Here is a 21898-nt window from a genome sequence, read left to right on the forward strand (position 1 = left end):
CTTTATCATTAAGTGAAATTTCATTTCATTTAACAAATAAATAAGCAAAATATGACCAACATTATGATAACGTTCAAAATGAATCTTCAGATTGCTCAGCAAGACGGCAGCGTCGAACATCGACCATCAAAGGCACAAGTGCACCTGTGGAATTCTTTTGTACATCAATAGAAATCTGACAACTGTTTGAATAATTACAGCCAGTTGGAACTCCATGTATAAAACCTCCTTGGTTAGACACAGGAAATATCTGTGACCAGCCAGGTAAAGTGTTTTTTAAGAACTGAATTTCTATCTCCTGATGTCTCGATATGCTCAATATACATAATTATAGATATACATGTATGACTATATAAATATTCTGCTGTATGTAAAGATTCTTGACATGAAAATAAAGATTTACGAGTCGATCAATCTGATTTATCATTTTTTTCTGTGTAGTGTTCAAATTCATATACAACTCCGTAGTTTGAGTACATGAACCTAATTTTAGTTCCTTGTCGTATTTCTGCTACAGAAGAAGTAAAGAATGGCCGGAAATCATGGCTGGGTTTTAAACTTCATAAAAATGCAGTGTAGTAGCTAAAAAGTGTACATTACCTCCAGCCATGCCAGCAGGGAGCCTTTCGAGTTAAATCCTAAAAAAAAAATATATATACATGTATATATGTATTTCTCTAAGAGCCTCTTGCCCCACCCTAGGGACACTCACACAACACACACACACATACACATGCATGCACACACACACGCGTGCGAACCAACACCCACAACAAACAAACACACACCTGTGTAGATGCTGGGCAAACCTACATTTGGACACACAGATACACACACATGCACACAAGTGTACACCTGGAAGATGCACAAAGGACACTCTTTACACATGTACCTGTAATTTCCAAAACACTGTTTTCCTTGTGACCTTTATTCACTGTCACAAACTTGTACTTTACTGCTTCTCCCTACATACATGTAATTGATCCAAAATTTGGTGTCTCTTGGAATTTATAGACAAATACAGTACATCTTTTTTTTTTTCTGAGGGTCATGATATTTGATGTGCATTTTCACAAAATTGTTAAGCAGTGATTCCACATTATCCTGCACACAAAACAAAACAAAAGAAATACCAACCACATATGCAGCATTGAACCTTAGGATAGGGGATATGTCAAGTTAGTCTCTGTACACACACACTATAAAGGTTAAATTCTGATGATCATGTTATGTAACAATTTACCACCACCTCCAAAATTGTTTTACTAAATTCAATCACATAGTATAGTTGCATAATCACACTGGCAGCCTGCTGGGTATATGAAATACATACAATCAAAGGAAAACACTGTCATAAATTGTATATACGTAGCACCATTCTACGTTCATAGCGCTCAAAGTGTGAAGTTAAATTTACTAAATGTATTTCTTTTTTTCTGGAAGCTTAAACTTGTATCTTCCTAACATATTCTTTAACTTCAATTACACATACTTTCTGCACATTTTCATTAGCTTGCCATCGGAGTGGAGTGATCAGCATTACTACCACCTCAGATATTAAAGAAATAAAAAGGATTTTAAAAGCTCAACCAAGCAAGGAAATTGACATATTGGTACATACTGTGTGGGAATGTATATCTTGCTAAATTACAAATGTCCAGTTCATATGAATGTATACCTCACAGAATGTGTGTTTTCAATGGATTTTGGTTGTACATCTTGCACACCTGGCTCATGATTATAATTATGTATACATATACATATTCATATAAATGTATATAAACTTACATTATACATGTATATTATGACTATACTATATATTTGTTGATACTTCCTACAAGTAGTTCACACAGTGAACGCAATAAACAGTGTGACACTTACAGCTTCAGTCATACATACACAATAGGGCCTACTCTGTTGTCGTTCTCTTCAGCTATGTAACTTTGGTTTCTTTGACTCTTGGGTGCACCAAGGTCTCTCGTCCGACTCGGCAGACGGCTTGCCAACATCGAAGATTTTTCCCCGTCGCACAAACTGATCCATACACCACAATAATATCCCACAGTACATTGAGAGCATCACGCACAATTCTATTCCTGACACAGATTGTGCATCTAGCTTGCAGTGCATGGTAGCTAGTGTATGTTCCACAGGGATTTTGGGAGTAAATTTCAATTTTCCATCAAGGTTGTCTTCAAAAAGTCATGCTTCCCCAGAACAATTCATAAAGGTATGCGTAATTACGGGGCATTTTTCTTCCTTTTTTTTTTTTAAGGCAATCAGCAGAAACCCATTCTAAATGTGATTCAGCCATGGTATGGATGGTATAGAAGGCAAACATTGACACATGTTTGATGTGGTGGTATCTCCATGCATCCCAGTAGCTCGTGGCACTTTCCAAAACCGGCATTCTATTTGTTTTTGCACTAGCACACCTTTTTCACATAAACATGTACACAATGTATCGTGACCTTTGATTATCTTGAATGTGAAGCATGGTTGGCAGGACGGACTGAACTAGAATAAAGAGCTAGCACCCAATCTCATTGTCCAATACCTTTAATAGAGGTGTGTGAGAAAACCTCTCCTTTACCCTTACACAAAGTATCAGGAGGATAATACTTCCTACAAAAATAATCACGCAAACACTTTCTTGCAATGGGATGCTATGAGTTCCATTAAAGTTGTATGCACACGTTTCCTCTCAAAAATGCAAGAGCTGTTGAATTTGCCTCTCCATTAAACCAAAATAACAACAACAAAAACCAACACCCAAACCCAAAACACACACATATCACAATATTAATTCATTGAAAAATACAAATATATTTCAACTTTACAACAAATCTTAATTTATCATTTTCACTTTTTCCCCCTTCAAATATGGCCATAGTACATGTATATTATTCCAGTAATTACAGGCACCACTCTTTACAATGAAAGCAGTAATACTATCATGGTCTAACCCGTACCTTGAGCGATAACCTACTGAACCGAAACAAAAAACGGAAGAAAAAAAAAAAACAAGCAAACCCCTCCTTATCACTTCTTCCCTCCCCCCCGCCCCCCCCCCCCAAAAAAAAAAAAACATATACTGTAACAATAACGGCTACATTTTGAGTCAGTGATCCATATGATTTAAGTAAAAAAAAAAAAAAAATCAAAGAGCAATGATAATTAATACTGATATGGAAGTGCAAAGCTTCAAAATTATTTTTCAACTCTGTTTCTCCTCCTCCCAGTTTTACTTTTGTTACACAAGCATGATTAATCAGACATGATTTTCATCTTTACATTAAAAATTTCATGACAATGATTCAAGATGATAAATCTATATAATCTACAAATATCACTGATGTTGTTTTATACCCATGCATAACACTTCTGTACTAGTACACTGTAGACAAATAAACAATAACTAAATGCAGTTTCCATGGCAACATACATTCTGTTACTCTTAAAAACTATGTCTTGCATGAATTTACATCACATGTGCCGAGTTTCTTCTGAATCACTTATGAATTAAAGAAGTTAAATCCGCATGACTTTTTCTCGAGTTGGGGGCAATAATGCTATGCTGCCATGGCAACACTTTCTGATACTCCCTAAAATTTTTCCTGCGTATCATTGCATCGCAATCAACAAATGTACCAATTTTTATAGGCATCGCTCAAAGACTGGAAAAAAAAAGAATCTCTATCTGCAAAGTTTTTGCGCGATTTGGGAAGGGGGTTAAAATGCACCATTGCCATGGCAACACACTTTCCAGTTGAAAAATGTGTCTGGCACAACTTTAGCACGACTGCTTCTTGTACCGGTATGCCAATTTTCTTGTAAATTTTTTTCTGTCAAAAACTACAGAAGGAGATAGATCTGCAGGCCTTTTACCTGATTTTGAGGCATATACATGTACACTGTATGTTCTCACTGTGGCAATGCACTTTCCACTGCTGTTGCAAAATGTGGCTTGCACAGCTCTACTCTAAGCTCAACCATTGTCTGCTAAATTTTCTTTGGAATCGCTTTAAAAAAATGGAGAAGCAGATTGATCCACAACATTTGCAATGGGCTGACCGCATGCCTGCCTGACCAAGCGCTGATTCCTACAACCATACTTTAACACATAAAATTACTTTCAAACTTTGGCACATGTATGGGATATGACTTTTTTATTCTTCATGACAAGCCTCCACCCCTTATCCCCACACACAGAATGTTGCTATGCATATTAATATATATATCAGCTACACCACATCAATTAGAATGTAAATAGAGCTTTGTTGATTATGTACAATTATGGGATGGAAAGGTCTAATGAAAAGATAGCACCTCTACAGGCTCTTGGTTTGGGAAAAATAACACAAAAATATCTTATTGCAACCACTGCAATCTTGCAGCTAGTTGTGAAACAAAAATCAAACATATTTAAAGAACACACATTTATAGTATATATAGCATTCTATACTGCCAGCCTGTAGACTGTGTCTTGCATTATATGAGTATTAAAGCCTCCACATTCCTCACTTGTCTTATAAGCCTTGATAAAAAGCTGCTGAAATGAGTTTCACTCTGTTAATAAATACAACCTCTCATCAGTGAAAATCAACTTTATGCTTTACCATGATTGTACTACATTCAAATGAATAAGTAGAAGTCTTTATGAGAACTGTATCTGAGACATTTTGGTCACAGTAGTCCTACAGACAGCTAACTCTCTTGTATACCAAGTAGGAAAATATATAACTTCATATCATTTATCGTCCTTTTTCTGACTGCCTCACCTATTACACTTCAGTGAAAGACCAATTATCCACAGAGACAAACACACAAAAAAGACAAATCACTTTGGCTCAACAATGTACGGTGAAAGTTAATGGCACACCTCACAGGTTCTACAGATCTGAAGGTGAATATCCAATCCTACAATGTACATTCTTTAATACTAATCTTCCATCCTTAAACTCTAACGTTAGATGGATAATATTGTATATGCCACATATTAAGCGAGTATGATTTTGTGCAAATCGCGGTGGACTTTCTGACAAGTTTAAGAGTGGTTTACATTTGTATTTGTGGTTGTGGAGTAGAGTAATGAATGGAGAAATGAACTCGTGCACATCGCACTCACGTCTGGCTTAGAGTTAATATCCTAGTGTGTTGTTGAATATGTGATTATCGTTCGGCTTGAAAAATTTGAGAAATAATCTTTTTTTTATAAAAAGCGACAATTTTTCACAGAATATTTGGCAAATACAGTAATTAGGAGGAACTGGGGTGGGGGGAGGGGGGTGGGGGGAGGGAACTGATGACACAGCCTCATCATCTTCCATGGCAGAGAGCCGTCTGGGGAGGACTTCCCGCTCCTTAGACCTGAATGTCCCTGCCCAGACGGTCGATCTCGTCCAGCACGAACCCCACGCTCTCCCGGGTGACCCGCGCGTTGGCGAAGATGATGCGGAAGAAGTTGACGAAGGATCCGTTGGGCTGGTAGCCGATCAGCATGGTCCCGCTCTGGACCATGCCCTGCTTGATTTGCGGAGCAACCTGGCATTGGGAGTTGGGAAGGGGAAAACAAACAGACCGGGGTGAAAATTACAGACTGTTCAAAAACACAATGTACAGACTTACTATGTATTTCACTTCCATGTTTTCATTTGTCTCCCTCTGTGCCCGATTTTCTCACTTCTCTTTCATTCTAAGAACCTACTCCAAATAAATCAAACAAACAAAAACACACAAAAGCATCCCTTATTCATCAAAGAGCAAATTCATATACACTGTTCATATACAGCAAACACATTAAAAAAAAAAGGAATAGGAAAATATCCATTGAAGATGAAACACTTATAAATCATACCATGAGTGAATTATTCATACCAAATCTCACACTGTGTCTCTCTCTTTTAAAATCCTCAGTTTCATTTTGCATCCTTGTAATTTCACAGTCACTGGAAAACATAATGACACAAGACACAATGAAAATGGAAGATCTAATGTTATCATTACACCAGGCAATAAAATGCACTGACAGGAAACAAGGTTGTAGTTGCACTGCAAGAATGCAAGCGGAGACTTGTCAGAGAAGTGTGTTTCAGACAAACCTTGTGTAACCTCTGCCAGAACTCGGGGGTCCTCTCCTCATTCCGCAGGCACAGCGGGAAGTACCAGAAGCCCACGTTGGTACACTGTGGCTGTAGTTAGAAAATTTTTTGAAAGAGAAGAAGAGGAGGAGGAAGAAATAATAAACATAGTTGAAGATGACATGATTAAAGATACGAACAGAAGAAATGCTGTATAAAGACAATTTGAAAGACAGCTTCGTTTAAATGAAATTATCTTGCTCTATTCAGTGGATGAATTCCCTATTCAATAACTTGTGAGTAGTAAATGTAAAAATCCCATAGAATCTCACTCAAAATCATATGATGAAATTGAATTACTGATAACATGGATTATGTATGTTGTTACTGCATAATCATTCAATAACTGATTGCACAACCATTTACACAGCCACTTCACCTGACACATCAAAATTGACTTACTTCAGAGATACAAAATGGCAGAATTAACTTACAGGCAGCAACAAAAGCTGGTAAAATTGGTAAAAGTTTCATACAAAAATGCATATGGCAGGCAGGTTTTGTGATGACCTTTGCCTTTTTGATATGCGAGGAAGTTATTCATATGTTCAAGAAATAAATCTAGTTTGTGACTGGCCTTTACACTCTTCACATAGAAGAAAATATACTCACCTCCATGACTAGTTCAAAGCCTTCACGCTCCTTCACCAAGTCCGCAAAAATACCTGGGGGAAAAACAAAGGTATTTAAGAAAGTAAGTGTCAGATACATACAGCGTGTATTGAAATACTGATGAACACCCACAGAAGAACTGCTGGACTGTGGCACATTATTGCTACACCCAAGTAATCTTGCAAATCTACACCTAGGTCAAATTGGGATGGGTAATTGAATGCTGATAAATATGCTTGGCTGGTAAAGTAAGGTGCATGCCCACATGAAAGGTTACCTGCTTAAAAAGACACACTGAGACCCTCATATGTACAAGGTGTACAATGCAGTAAAGACTATCTGTTGTGAAGCTTCTAGGATTTTTTTTTTTTTGTACCTGGAGATGGCAAACTTGTGGTCTATCTCAGCTTCAAAGCCCCTGTTGCCCTTGGCACGCCACATCAGCCACAACTTGAAGGCATCCACCTTGCGGCCACACTGCAGTGACTTGTCGCCGGTGTCGTAGCTGACGTCGTAGAACTTGTCTGCTGGAACAGGTACTTTGCCTTGGCACTCATGCCGCGGGCCATCAGGTCATCCTGGACATGGAGATGTTAAAAGGGGTCAAAGAGTCAAGGATGCGCCAACATAATAAGGTCACAAGGACATGGGCAGCGATTGTCTACGTCAATGTTGCCATCATTTGCATCATTCAGCAATCTCTATCACATTGGATCACAAGTCACCAACATAGGGCCTAGATCTACTTATACTAATGAACCTTTAACCTCTATTTTGGTACCCAAAAGTACTTTAACCCATTGAGGACGGACTGATTTTGCTACAACACGCATTTCTCACAGACATCTGCCCGAGTATACTCGGACTCGTCCTCAACGGCTTAACCCGTTAAAAAAAGGGCTGATTTTGCGACAACCCGCATTTCCCATAGACACATGACCGAGTATACTCAGGACTCGTCCTCAACAGGTGAAACATCATATCATTTGCCCTACTTCTTGTGAATCCACAGACACATAACACTCACTGCATTCTTTGGGTGCTCTTAAGGAGCATTCCATTTCCTTTGTACACATAGGAATAAGGAAGGAATAATATTACATAAGCAAAATGAAATGATTAATATCAAGACAAAGAATAAAAACAAAAATAAATTAAATAGAAGTACGGAAAAGAAAATAATAAAATGAAGTAATAGATATAACAGATAGATGAAATGACAACAATATGCTCATTTGCATAAATGGGCATTTGAGCAATGGCCCCACAGTTGGAAAAGGCAAATGTCCGTTCATATTCAATGGCAGAAAGTGAGCTCTTGTTGCCTGGAGCGAGAGGGTAAGTGGGTTTGCATGCAACAGTCATCATTTATCTTTAGTCTTTGCAAAGGGGAAGATGCCTGTAATAAGTGGCCAAATTATTAACACAAGAGAATTATGCCATATAATGTCTTCAAGTAAGAAGCAGCAGGGGCAATATCAATTTGTCTGTCAACTGTGGTTGTTGACCCATAACACTGTGTCCTCCAAGACATGTAAAACTAAAAATGAATGAATAAATAAATATATTTGTAAATAAAAATATTTATCTTGATTCCATGTATGATATCAGTGAAACTTTGCTGACTCATGAATTGTTCTTTAGGGTGGGATTTCACGGAGCACGCGAACGATTTGCGAAGGACGCGAATGACAAAATCCAACATTCGGAAAAGTTTTTCTCCGAATGTGTTCCGACAATGAAGCCGAAAACTATTCTTGCGCATTTTGTGCGAAGTTTCCACGACGTTTGTGCGAATGTCGTGTGTATCATTGCGAAAGTACAGCATGTTACGTACACGAAGAACACGCGACGGAAATGCGAACAACGAAACATTTCCAATAATCATGGGAGAAAATGTACCCAAGGAGAGGTGGAAGCTGTCTTGAGTTGAATTTTTTTTTCTTTCCTCTATTTCTCCTTACTTTTTCTCTCATTTCTCTATCGTGTGCTTGCCTACATTCTTTTTCCTAATACCTATCTCCACTAGAAACGAGCACCTGATTTTTTTTTTCAGTTCTTCCGACACATAATCTCTATAGTTCAAATGAAATTTTACATACTTAAGATTAATCTTAAGTGTATTCTGCGATTTTTTTTTGTATATCAAACATTTCTTTCTCTTTGCTAGTCTTTAATTTCTTTTGTTACTATAGTTGTTAATAATTCTTTGATGTTTAGATGTATGCTACGATTTTTATCTGTAGAAAACGTATAAGTCATACATCCCCCAAACGTGCGCTAAATGTTCGCGAGAATGTCTCAAAATGTACGCGAACAGTTTGCGATTACGTCGTAAAATGATCGGAAAAACTTCGCAGATTTCGCATAACATACACGAGACATTCTCCAAAGTTTCGGAGTCTGTTTGGGGTTTCACGAACATTTTGCGAACATCGCGCGTGTCTTGCGAAGGTCTTGCGCATATGACGAGGCTTTAAAGACACTTTCGAGAACAATTCACGAGCAAATCCCGACCAAGTGTGCGGAAAAGGTTCGCAAAAAATTTCAAACTTTTTTGAAATTCTCGCCGAAGTAAAAACGACATTCGCGAACAACTGACGACGCTTCCGAACCCTCACGTTCGTTTGGCGAACTTTTGCAGACTAAAATACGAATGCTGGATTTTGCCATTCGCGTCCTTCGCAAATCGTTCGCGTGCTCCGTGAAATCCACCCTTACTCTTTTTAATATTTAATCAGATGCAAATAATAGCCATAATACTAAAAAAAAACCAAAAAACAAAAAAAAAAACATACATGTCCTACAGCCAATGAAGCCCGTACAAACTGCACTGCACTATTGAACTTCTGTGCAAAGGATAGTGCAAATTTTCCATCAGCATGGGGGGGGGGGGGGGGGGGGGAGACAGGGAAAGAGAAGAGTCAAGTGCATAACTTCAAAGAATTACCAGTGTAGCACAGTGATTGTGTGAAGTATGAATCATGTCATTCATGAGCAACCTGGCTGTAAATTTCCGTCACACCATGAGCACCAGGTCATGGGCAGGTGAAAAAAACCCAGAAAACAGAACAAAGCAAAACAAAGAAACAACCAAACAGGGCAATGGCTTCATGCATAAAAATAGAAGGAAAAAATAAAGGTATCCCTTCCACATTAATCCTGCATGCATTCCCTCAGTTACTGAGAGTCAAGTTCTTCTGAGATATACATGTACACTGCCTCAGGACAGTACAACAAAGACAGTAAACTTCCATCATGCACCCGTTACATGGGGGTGGCATCCCTGCTCAGTGACAAGAGTCTGTGGGGGTAAAATCCCTTAGAATTGACTTTGAAGCACACATTGGGTATATTACAGAACAGTCAGAAGAGGGGGACTCCTATTAATTTCAGTTCGTGGTGCTGATCAGCCGACGAACAACAGGTGTATCACTGATATCTAATTCTTTGTCAAAAGCACAAAGGTTTAAAAAGCAGTCCAGGAGATGCTTGTGTGGTATATATTCACAATAATCAGAAGAAGCTTTTAGGTAGGGACCATATGGTATTTCTCCAACATTTCTACTTCGACTTGATAATTGACCGCTATGTTCTATGTTAATAATATATATATATTTTTTGTACATCCAAGGTGGATATCATGTATCATCTTGTCTTGTAACATGTCATTTATTTTTTTACAGAGAAAGTAATATGAAAATAAATTGAAATGAAATGGAAGATGACCCCAAAATTAGGGAGGGCCTTTTGTATTCTTTTATCCAGGACAAGAAATAACATAGTTTCCAGAAAGCCTCCTGGAGAATCAGGGACACTTCACACACACAGCCCTACTACTAAAGAAAATTCACATGTCACATGCAAATTAGCATGTTACAAATCTTGAGATTTGCATCGTGATCGCAAGCTCGAGATTTGTGCACATGTGGACACAAGAACATCCACAATTTGGTGATCAGCTGCACAATGCTTAACCCAAAAACATCCACAATTTAGTGTGATCAGCTGCACAATGCTTAACCCAAGAAATATCACGCTCATTTCTGAATTAGCACACTGCTTTGCCCCGACGTGACAGTGTGAATGCTGGACCAAATAATTTCGAGCTTTTATATTCCATTATTCAAAGCGCACATCACAACAGCGTGCACACCACACCACTATGAGGTGCAAAAACAATTGATTTATCGATTTATGGATCGAAACTAGAGCAAGCTTTTTCTGTTCCTGTGAACGCTTGCAAAAAACCTCGAGATTTTAAGCGCGATCGTTATCTCGCTATTTTGTATGTGTGAATGCGGCTATTGTGTTATATGCAGGAATGTAAGTTTTTCCTTCTGATTTAATACCCACCCCTCTTTGCAACCCGAGGGCTTTCTTCACAACATTTTGTGGCATGACAGAAATGAGATTTGTCAATGATCTAATATGCTCAAAGAACTTCACTTCTTCTTCTCTCAGTGTCAAAACATCCAAATAAATAGTAGTGGAAGCAGCAACAAGAAAACAAAATTCGGGCAGTAACAATGCATTGAGAAAATAAAAAAGAAGACAAGGGGAAAAGAAACATTCCACGTATGTGGTACTTGGTGATCGTGAATGGTCTATTCATGCACCCGCAACAATGGATGTATCAAACAAAAGTCAAAAACACAAAACGATAATGGATTTTATACCTGACAGATTATGCTTGCCATACCCCCAACAGCACTGGATCACAATTGCTTTTTCAGAACAAGGATGGGCATCAGTAATCCCAAGGATCAAAATTCCCCCTCCATCCCCCACGGACTCTTAGGATGTTGTCTATCTATAATGGCAAGCACATCAATCACAACCACAATAATTCCTCCGCATATCTTCAAATTTTTTGATCCCTTTAATACTTTGATGCAGTTTCCCGCGTCCTATCTGTGAGATCACAGACAATTTTCCTCATCAAAATATCTTCTATAATTCAAAATGAGCAAAACACTATGTACACGTAACAACACCATTAACAAGGTTAAAAATATTTAAAAAAAAGAAAAGAAAAGAGAATGTTGCATGCTGATGGGAAAAGGCTGTGACAATATAAACCATAAGAGAAGAACTGAACTTGTAAAGCAGACATCTTTGGGCTTTACAAGCATTTTCACGCGTCATCTAAAGTGCATAGCCGGGTGTTGAATAATTATGGACCATAGTTTTGACATGGTCAAATTCCAACAAAATATTGAATTTGAGGCTGCTTTTGTTCTTTTTCCTCAATTTCACTGATATTCTATTGTAGCCTCTCTTGAACACACAAATATGCCTTCTCATTCAATCAAAACATAAATGCCTTTATTTGAAAAACACTATATGTGAAGTCTCAAAATAATGGATCTTGGATCATAGCTCCCATTTATGGCCAACACATCTGATCTACGCTCCGTTTCATCAAAATATGTAATTGATTATAAATTTCATTACCACACAGGCTGTCATAGACTTAGCATAGAAATCAACTATATACTAGTAATTGATTATAACTCTTCATAAAACAGGGCCCAGATGCACTTTGTTTGGTCATAATAAATACATACATGTGGAGTTCATCATACAACAAAAGGTGTATCCCTGATGGCATTCCGACATCTAATTCTTTGTCAAAGCACATAGGTTTCAAAAGCAGTCCAGGAGATGCATGTGTGTCATATTCACAATAATCAGATGAAGCTTTTACGTATAAAGTGCCATCATACTTTTTCTGTCAGCATTTTTACTTGAATTTGATATATCGACCGCTATGTCCCATGTCAATAATATTTCATTGTACATCCAAGCTGGATATCATGTACCATTTTTACTGAGAAATATGAAAACGAATTGAAATGAAATGAAAGATGACCCAAAATCGGGGAGGGCCTTCTGTATTCTTTTATCCGTGACAAGAAATAACAGAGTTTTCAGAAAGCTTCCTGTAGAATCAGGGACACTTGGTAGCCCTGCTATTGTGTTTAAAGCAGGGATGTCTTTTTCTTTCTGCTAACCCACCCCCAAAGGCTTTCTTCACAACATTCTGTGGCATTACAGAAAAAGAGATTTGTCAATGATGTAATATGCTTACAAACTTTACTTCTTTTTCTCTCAGAGTCAAAACATCCAAGTAAATAGTAGAAGCAGAAGCGACAATATATTAAAAAAAAAAAAACCCGGCAGTGACAATGCGTGGATAAAATTCAAAAGACAAGGGGGCGGATATACTTCACGTATGCTTGGTGAACATGAATGGTCTATTCATGCACCTGCAACAATGGATGTATCAAATAAAAGTCATAAACACACAAACTCCCCCCCCCCCAAAAAAAAAAAAAAAAAAAAAATGTTTTTATACATGACAGATTATGCTTGTCATACCCCCAATGGTACTGGATCACAATCATTTTCTAGAACAAGGATGGTATCAGTAATCCCATGGATCAAAATACCTCCTCAATACCCAACGGACTATAAAGTTATTGTCTATCTATAATGGCAAGCACATCAATCACAAATAGAATACTACCTCCTCGTAAATTCAAATAATTTGATCCCTCTAATACTTTGATGCAGTTTCAGCCGTCCCACCCGTGAGATCAGAATACATTTTCCTTGTCAAAATGTCACGCATTATTCAAAATGAGCAAAACACTGAGTAACAACACCACTACGGAGATTTTAAAGAAAAGAAAAGGAATGTTGCTTGCAGCAGGCAAAAAGCTGTGACAATAGAAACCATAGGAGAAGATCTGAACTTGTAAAGCATACGTCCTTGAGCTTTACAAGCATTTTCACGGGTCATCCAAAGTGCATCATACAATCCGCCAGGGATGGAATTATCGATCAGTTTTGACATGGCTCCAAGGGGGGGCACCCCTTGATCCGCCATGAACAAACTTGAAACTACAGAACACTTATCAATAGTATGTACTAACTCATAGTAGTATTCAACTTTGATAGTTCTATCAGTTCTGGTTGTAGTGAAGAATATTTTCAAAGATTCCTTAATTCTGGAAGGTTTGGGCCCCCCTGATGGCCCAAAGGGGAGCATGATGCCCACCTGAACAAGTCGAGATCGTATCCCCCAAGGGATGCCACCTGCCAAGTTTAATGAAAATCTGTCATGGGGTTTTCAAGCATGATCGACAATGCACAACGGATGATGCAAGACGGACGCTGGACAGTGAGCTACATTGTATTGCAATAGCTCACTTGAGCCTTCTGCTCGGGTGAGCTAAAAATGAATGAAACTATTACACTGGAACTGTGAATTGATGTTTGGCAAATTTCTGCAAAGTGAACACCGTTGAGCCCAGCAAACTACACATTCATGCTTCGACACTGAAAAACATACACTTCTGTGCAATTTAGGCTGCCTTTAATATGTTACCCCCCCCCCCCCCCCCCCACACACACACACACACACACAAAGTCATCACACAGTGTATAGATCCTTATACTGAGTTTGGTGTGTATGTAGAATGAATGGATACATGTATGCGAGCAATGTCACAGTCAGTTAACTGTTACTGTGCTTTGTTTGTCCATATAGGCACATACATTGTACACCTGGAAACTTTTGTTCAGTCGATATTCAAAGAGTTTACCTCGTGACCCTAATCCTGATTGTCTCACCATGGCCCGCCCACAGGATTGAGTCACACCTCAGTGGGCTTGCAAATCTACAAGTACAGTATGTCCAGTTTTGATGGATTTCATACTGCATGCTGATGGAAAGGCTTGGCAAATTAACCCGTTGAGGATGAGTCCCGAGTACAATGTATACTCGGGCAGGTCTCTATGGGTAATGCGTGTTGTAACAAAATCAGTCCGTCCTCAACGGGTTAAGCTACTTGTAAGTGCCTGTATGGGCACATAAAAAGGACAACTGCTAGAAACAGGCATTTTGAGGTTTTCATATGATGAACAATGTACATTTGTATGTCAGTTTTCTCAATTTTAGAACATTCATGCCTTTGTTTGGTTTAATTAACACACAATGATGCCTCAAATACGTAATATTTCTATGCTGCTTTAATTTTCCATTCTTTATTGTTTTCAGCAATTGTTGTGATTGTCTAAATCAAATCTAAATATGCACAATTCTGGAAAGGTTCTGCAAAGAAATAATAATAGCCCTATCAAAATTTAAGAAACTAAAGAAACAATGCCACTACCTAAAAGCAAACAAATAAAAAAGATAAAGAAAACATGGATTTAGACCTTGAAATTAATTAGAGAGCTAAATTGTTCCTCTTACCTTTCCATTCAGGAGGAAGGCGGAACACTGCAACTGGACCCCCATCATTTTATGCTGGCACCACGTCATGGAATCTGAACGCTCAATTCCGTTTAAGTAGTGTCTGTACTTCTTGGACAACAGGGCTCCTCCTCCCCATGCAGCCTGAGAGACAGACAGATAGATGGATAGATGGATGGATAGATAGATAGATAGATAGATAGATAGATAGATAGTTAGATAGATAGATAGTGATAGATGGAGAGGAGAAAATAGATGGTAAGAGAGAGAGATAGATATAAAAAGAAAAAGAATGAAAATATACATGACATGAAAGACATGCATTGAAAAAAAAAAACAGAAAACATTTGTAGACACCAAATATATATCACTCCAACTGATTTACATCAAGAAAGAAAGAAAGAAAAGGTAATCCTGAATGAGTGAATGAATTTATTGCATGCTCTGTTGACAGAAAAGAAGATGCTAGCTGGTTTTCAAAATATATGTTTATTTATGTGGCGGATGCCAAATTGGTGGCCACCTACATGTACACGCTCTAGCATTTTTTGTAATCATTTATCTGTAAGCTTATTGCAGCTTTTTTCAGATCACTGCTGCGATTGTGCTTGGGGTAAAAGCTGCACTTCCCAGATAGCACACCTTCATGGCTGAATATGCTGTTCCTGCTTCATGTCATATAAAAAAGTTAAGAGTGTATTCAAATGAAGAAAACATGTTCCTTCCTTGTGTTGCTTTCATCTACAATTGAAACTATTAACTCTTCATAATTTCTCTTCAAAGAAACAGTTCATTATCATTTTTTCAAGTTAAAGGCATGATTTATCATTTGTAGATGAAACAAAAACCCAGCATTAGTGCTTCAAAATAGTTCTAAAATGTGAGTTTGGGATAGAAACAACCACTGTAAAAATTTGAATCCGTATTATCGATATTAAATATTGTTAAATACACAAAATGTGAACAATAGTTATAATGAAAATGTTTCCAGACTAAACCATCTACAGTTATGGTTTATGAAGAATGAAACTTAAAGAATAAAAATTATCTCCTGATATTTTAGGCTTTATTGTGAAAATCTTATATGGTAGGATGTTTTGTAATACAACAGACCTACACATGCTGTATGCATCAAATGTGATATCTTGAAAATTTTTTAAATCACTGCTCCCAAAGGTAAACTGGACCTTTTAAATAGATACTTCACATACAGTGTATGCTTGCACTAGGTACAAATTCTGTACATGTATGACAAGGGTTCCATAGATCTCAATGCAAACATCATGGTTTTCTATCAGTTGTTTCTTCACTAACTAATGTATCACTGGGGCACACCGGCACAGTGAATGAACATGGATTATATACACAATTACTATTAAATAAAACACATGTCATGTGTGTTCACACAAAGCAATGCCACACAATGTACGCATACCTTTCTTTTCTCTTTACACTTCATAAGTGAAAGGTATGATCATCATATTCCCTAATCTGCATACTTTACAGACCTACATTGTACTGTATACAGGCGGTCACCATAAAGATCGATGTAATCTAATATCAGTACATTACAAATTTACAATGTGATAGTATCTCTTCCCCATCTCCCGTGAAAAAAGAAAAAAGTCTCTATCTCAAATTACCATCTTGACCTTGTGTCCCATTATTGGAGTGGCACATTTTCACGGATCCAGTGGAAGTGAGCACCTAATAATATCACAACTGCTCATGGTTTAATGCTGACAATGTTGATGGAAATTTCCATGATGCCATGTACCAATCAGTCATTTGAAACTTTATCACTTGACCTTGTAGACAGCTTGGTAAGTAATATACCGCTAGTCAATCTATTCCATCTGTGTTTTGGGTTTTAAGTTTCAGTCTCTTTCGAAAGCAAACCAAAATTGACACCCTGAGCGATCAGTCTGGTGCATCCCAACCTGCAGACTTTTGTTTCCATTTCAGGTATCTCAGACAGGTTATGGAATCCTTTAAATATCTTGTAGGCAGAATTCTTAATCATAGAATATAGAACATTAATTCTTAAGAAATCTAACACAGCTTTGCTCATATTTTAATAATCATGTCACGTCACATTATGTGCCATCACGGTACTGTTAACATTGATTTTTGTTTTCTTTTTCAATCAAATTTTTGAACTAGGTTGTGTGAGATGATTCTTATAATGTTTCTAAATCTACTGGCTGTCAACACATCTGCTGGATGTGGTAAAAATTCACATGGGCAAAATATGGTGCAGGAAATATTTCACGACTTTTTTAATCATTTTGTTCTTAGTATCAAATCATGCAAACATGCTAGATCTGATCATTTCCAAGGGGTAAAATGTCCCTGTGCATCTACAGTGTGTATACAAGACAACATCTCACTAGAAGCCAGTTGGTACACTGTACTTTTACTCAGGACAGTGCAAAACACATTCACGGGGCAAGTATATTAGAATTTCATCGACCGCTTGGTACAGTGACACACAATCTTGTAGGATTGACGATAATAAATTTGGATACATATAGTTCCCTTTCCACAGGACCGCATGTTCATCAATTCATTGAGGGAGAGCAGGTTTTTACGTATGTATAACAATTAACATGCACTTCCCATAGACACCAGACCTAGTACACTCAGGACTATATTTCAACAGGTTAATGCATGATCCAGTGAGTGATATAGTCTGGTAACAGCTGTTGCATAATGTGTTCCATGTACACTGCATCACCTGACATTGTACCCACAGAGCTCAAAGCACAAAATGGGCAAACATTGTCCTGTTTTTAGAGTCGTCTTCACATAAGCAGTGATATTTGAACTGTATTTTGATGAAGTCAGGCATGAAAAAAAAAAGGTATTCTAATATTTACATATAGCGGCTAGTGCTTTGTCAAAGTCCAAAAGTCCACAAGTCCCCCCCCCCCCCCCCCCCCATGTTTCAAATATACAAAGTGCAAGTTTTGGCACTTTACAATTATTGGTCTCTCTTGCTTAGTGCAAATAAACAAATGCACGAGTCACAACAGATGTGGGAGCTCCCCGATCTTTCATTGAAAGAATGAATTAGTCTTAGGCAGAGTTAGCTCATTCCTTATGAGATTTTACATGTAAATCCTTTTCTGCAGACTTTAAACAAGAATCCAAGGTTCCAGTATACAATGTATTCACAGACTTAGAACAGACATTGAGCTAGGTATGTATTGTTTCTTATACTCATCCGCCTTGACAAAACTATACATGCTTAACTCACATCTAGTTTTATCACCGGGATTGATTATTTGTAAATCTCATGAGCTGCACTTTATTCCTATCTCCATACAAGATCCTCAACACAGACACACACTTGTCTCAAAATTGTGAAAATTCAAGCCAAGACGAAACAGGGAATTCTCGCCATTGTTGCATTAGATTTGAAAGTGAAAGTTTGATAGACAAAGGAAAGAGAGCAACTTAACAATGATAATCATCCATGATTGGCATAATTGAGTGGTTTTGAGTTGAGACTTTCAATATCCATGTATCCCTGCCCCCCCCCCCCAAGTACAATTACATGTCACTGTACAGATCTTGTAGTTTTACAGTAGACACTTTACAATGATGCCTATGAAAGCTACTGATCATGTAGGCAAAATTACTCATATTCCAAACAGAGGGAAGTGCCCGCAACAAGTCAAAATATATTCTCCAATTGCATTAACTAGAAGCTTTGCTACATTGTCGCAAATGTTTATCTTCTTTTTTTTTTATTATCCCGTTCCATACCTGGTGGCCTGTGTATTAAGTCTATGGGCATTTCAGAATTCAGTTTGGAACGGGTTAACTAAACCTCTGCACCATCGCACAAACTCACATCAATGTGGAACCAGATGCCATATTTCTCGCAGACGTCCGCAATCTTGTCGAGAGGGTCGTAGGCTCCAAGAACTGTGGTTCCTGAGGTGCCCACTACCACAAGAGGAATCGTATCCTAGGGACAAGGAGAAATGAGAGATCGCCATGTTGGTGTAAATCACATGGCAGTCTTACTGAGTTAAAGGACAAGTTCACCTACATAATGATGTTATGTGTAGACTGAGTGAATGCAGCAATATTAGTACAACACAACAATGCAGGTTTGAGAAAAATCGAACAATCTGGTCAAAGTGATGAATTTTTAAAGTTTCAGTGCTGCTATCTCTCGATGAAAAGACTACTACAGTTTGTGATTTCATATGCGTAGAATGATTACAAGAAAATAAAGAGAGAAATCCACAACATTTCATTCTTTTTCTTTAACGTACACATTCCCTCAACTTATACCAGACGTACATGTTAAGGGTATATTCCCACGCCTTCTGAAAAAGAAACAAGTCGAGTGCTCTCTTATTATGAAAGAAAAGTGAAAGTATGCAGAATTTTCTTTATACTTTTTATATATTGCTCTATGCATGTGACCTCACATACTGTTGTGGCCTTCTCATCAAGAAACAACAGTACTGAAATTTTACAAAGTGAAAAAAAAAGTGAAAAAGTTCCTGAAACTTTCACTGATAAGTTCTACTAATATTAATGCGATGCATTCATCCAATCAACATACCACAGTACAACTTGTATATAGGTGAAGTACTTATGGTGCCATTGTGTTTCACAACAATTACTTTTACAAGGTATTCCTATGTAAATATCTTACATGTTGAATCGTACATGGCTTATCATCAGTCTATAAAAATAGTACTAACCGGAGGGCCAAACCCCAAAAAGTCGCTTACTTAACGAGTGAGTTGCACTCTCTCTACAAACTAAGTAGACCATGCTTATTTTCAAGTTTTTATTGTAACAAACAACATTCCACTGGTCTACCTCAAAAAATTTGTTGCGAAAGCCTCCAAATCCAAGATGGCGTCCAAGATGGCCGCCATATTTACTGAATTTGTTACTTGCAAGATAGAATTTGATTGAAACATCAGACTTCAACAAATTTGATGTCATATGAAAGAGAATAAAATTTTCTACAATTTGATGCCATTTTTGTGGGTTATTGTGATAATTGGATTGAGATTTTAAGGAAAAAACACTAATTTTTTGATATTTTTCTGAAAAAAGGAAAATCACGAAATTGCTTGATTCAGTATAAATCAAAGAAAGACTGAAGGATTATCTTGAAACGTTTCAAAAATTTTGTTTGACATATAATTAATATTTTGAGAAAATTAGGGGTCAGTACCATTTTCGGTTCAGGAGTAATCATGTCTCAAACTTGAAAACTCACTATGTAAAAATGGCCACTTTAGTTGTGACAAGATCTTGTTGGTCGTGAAAAAAGCCTGCGCGCACCAAGACTACTACACGCACCACTGGCACTGGCGCTTGTAGCAGTGCCAGTGGTGTGTGTAGTAGTCTTGGCAAACGCAGACTTTTTCTTTGACAAACAAGGGTTTGTGCCTGCAAACTAACTTTTCATACCAAGTGGTAGCTCAGGTGACGCTGATTGCTATTATTTCAAAGTAGATTGTTCTGAAGCAGATGAGATGAAGCAAAAAAATATCTTTCAAATAGAGGTAGAAGCTTGAAACACTAACCTTGCTATAGAAAGTTTAAAACAAAATTTGGATCAATCACTCAAAAAATTCAAGATTGCAGGCCCTCAAAGCTGACATAGTGTATTGCGCCAAAGTAAATGTATCATTTTGATTTTGATACAATTTTGTCTGTTTTGCTGTCTATTTATATGGTTTTTATATATTCTGAACATTTTAATGGTATTTCAAACCATCTTAGGTTTTTATGGAGACATTTTTCAGAATGCACCATGAATATTTCTCTAAAAAGTAAAAAAAAAAGTAAAAATGTTTATGAAAACCATGCAGAAATTAACATCTTTCCCATAATATAATCAATATTTGGAGAAAATTAGGGGTCAGTATTGTATTTGGTTCAGGAGTTATAATGTCTCAAACTTGAAATCCCATTTTACATAATATATATTTGCAAGCATCTGTTCCCAAAGACGTCACAGAGGGTCAAATCCAAGATCGTGCTTACTTTTCGGGTTCCACTCTCTCTATAAACAAGACCATACATAATATTAAGCATACTAAGCAACGTTCCGTAAGTACACCTCAGTAGATTTGTTGCAAAAACCTCCAAAGTACAGATGCGGTCCAATAGGGCCGCCATTTTTATTGAATTTAACATTTCAAACATAAAATTTGATAGAGACATTGGATTGCAACAAATTTGATGTCATACGAAGGAGAGCAAAACTTCGTGAAAAGTTGATACCACTTTAGCTGTGTATTGTGATAAATTGGGGGGGGGGGGTTATTTGCTTCTCTTTTGGGGGGGGGGAGGGAATACATATTTTTATATTGTTTTGAAAAAAAGGAAGAAATGTAAAAATGCATGATTTAATATTTATCAAAAAGGAACTGAAGAATTGTTTTGAAACCTACGATTGAGATTGAGATCTACTGAGATTGAGACATAATTCATATTCATATTTCAAAGTCATGTTGACAAGTTAACATCTAAAACTTGAAAAAATTATATTCATGCATTATAAATTTTGCATGCAATGTGTTTACATGGTCACACGTAATATTGTTATGATCTAGTGACTTGCAAGTACCTGCAAACTAACTTTTCATGCCAAGTGGTAGGTGACGCTGGTCACTATTACTGTAGCATTTCATCATAGTAGATTGTTCTGAGGCAGATAAGATTGAACAGAAAGTATTTTCCAAAAAAAGATAGGAGCTTGGAATTTGGCACAAATTTTGCCAATGTGTAATATTTAGCGATAAAAATAGTACCGGTATCCACACAAAATTCACGATGGCAGTAATTAATCAAGGTTGTCGTTCAGGCATTATTTATCATTAGTGCACGTAAA

General features: G+C 37.4%; 1 pseudogene; it reads right to left on the reverse strand.

Moving 5' to 3' along the window:
- Nucleotides 1-5295: 5295 nt before the first annotated feature.
- Nucleotides 5296-21898, reverse strand: part of LOC139734819 (cysteine sulfinic acid decarboxylase-like) — a 41664-nt pseudogene continuing 25061 nt past the window's right edge.

Source organism: Diadema antillarum, unplaced genomic scaffold (genome assembly GCF_040938485.1).
Source record: "Diadema antillarum isolate AM-2024a unplaced genomic scaffold, OU_Dant_1.0 seq00000549_RagTag, whole genome shotgun sequence".
Taxonomy (NCBI): Eukaryota; Metazoa; Echinodermata; class Echinoidea; order Diadematoida; family Diadematidae; genus Diadema; species Diadema antillarum.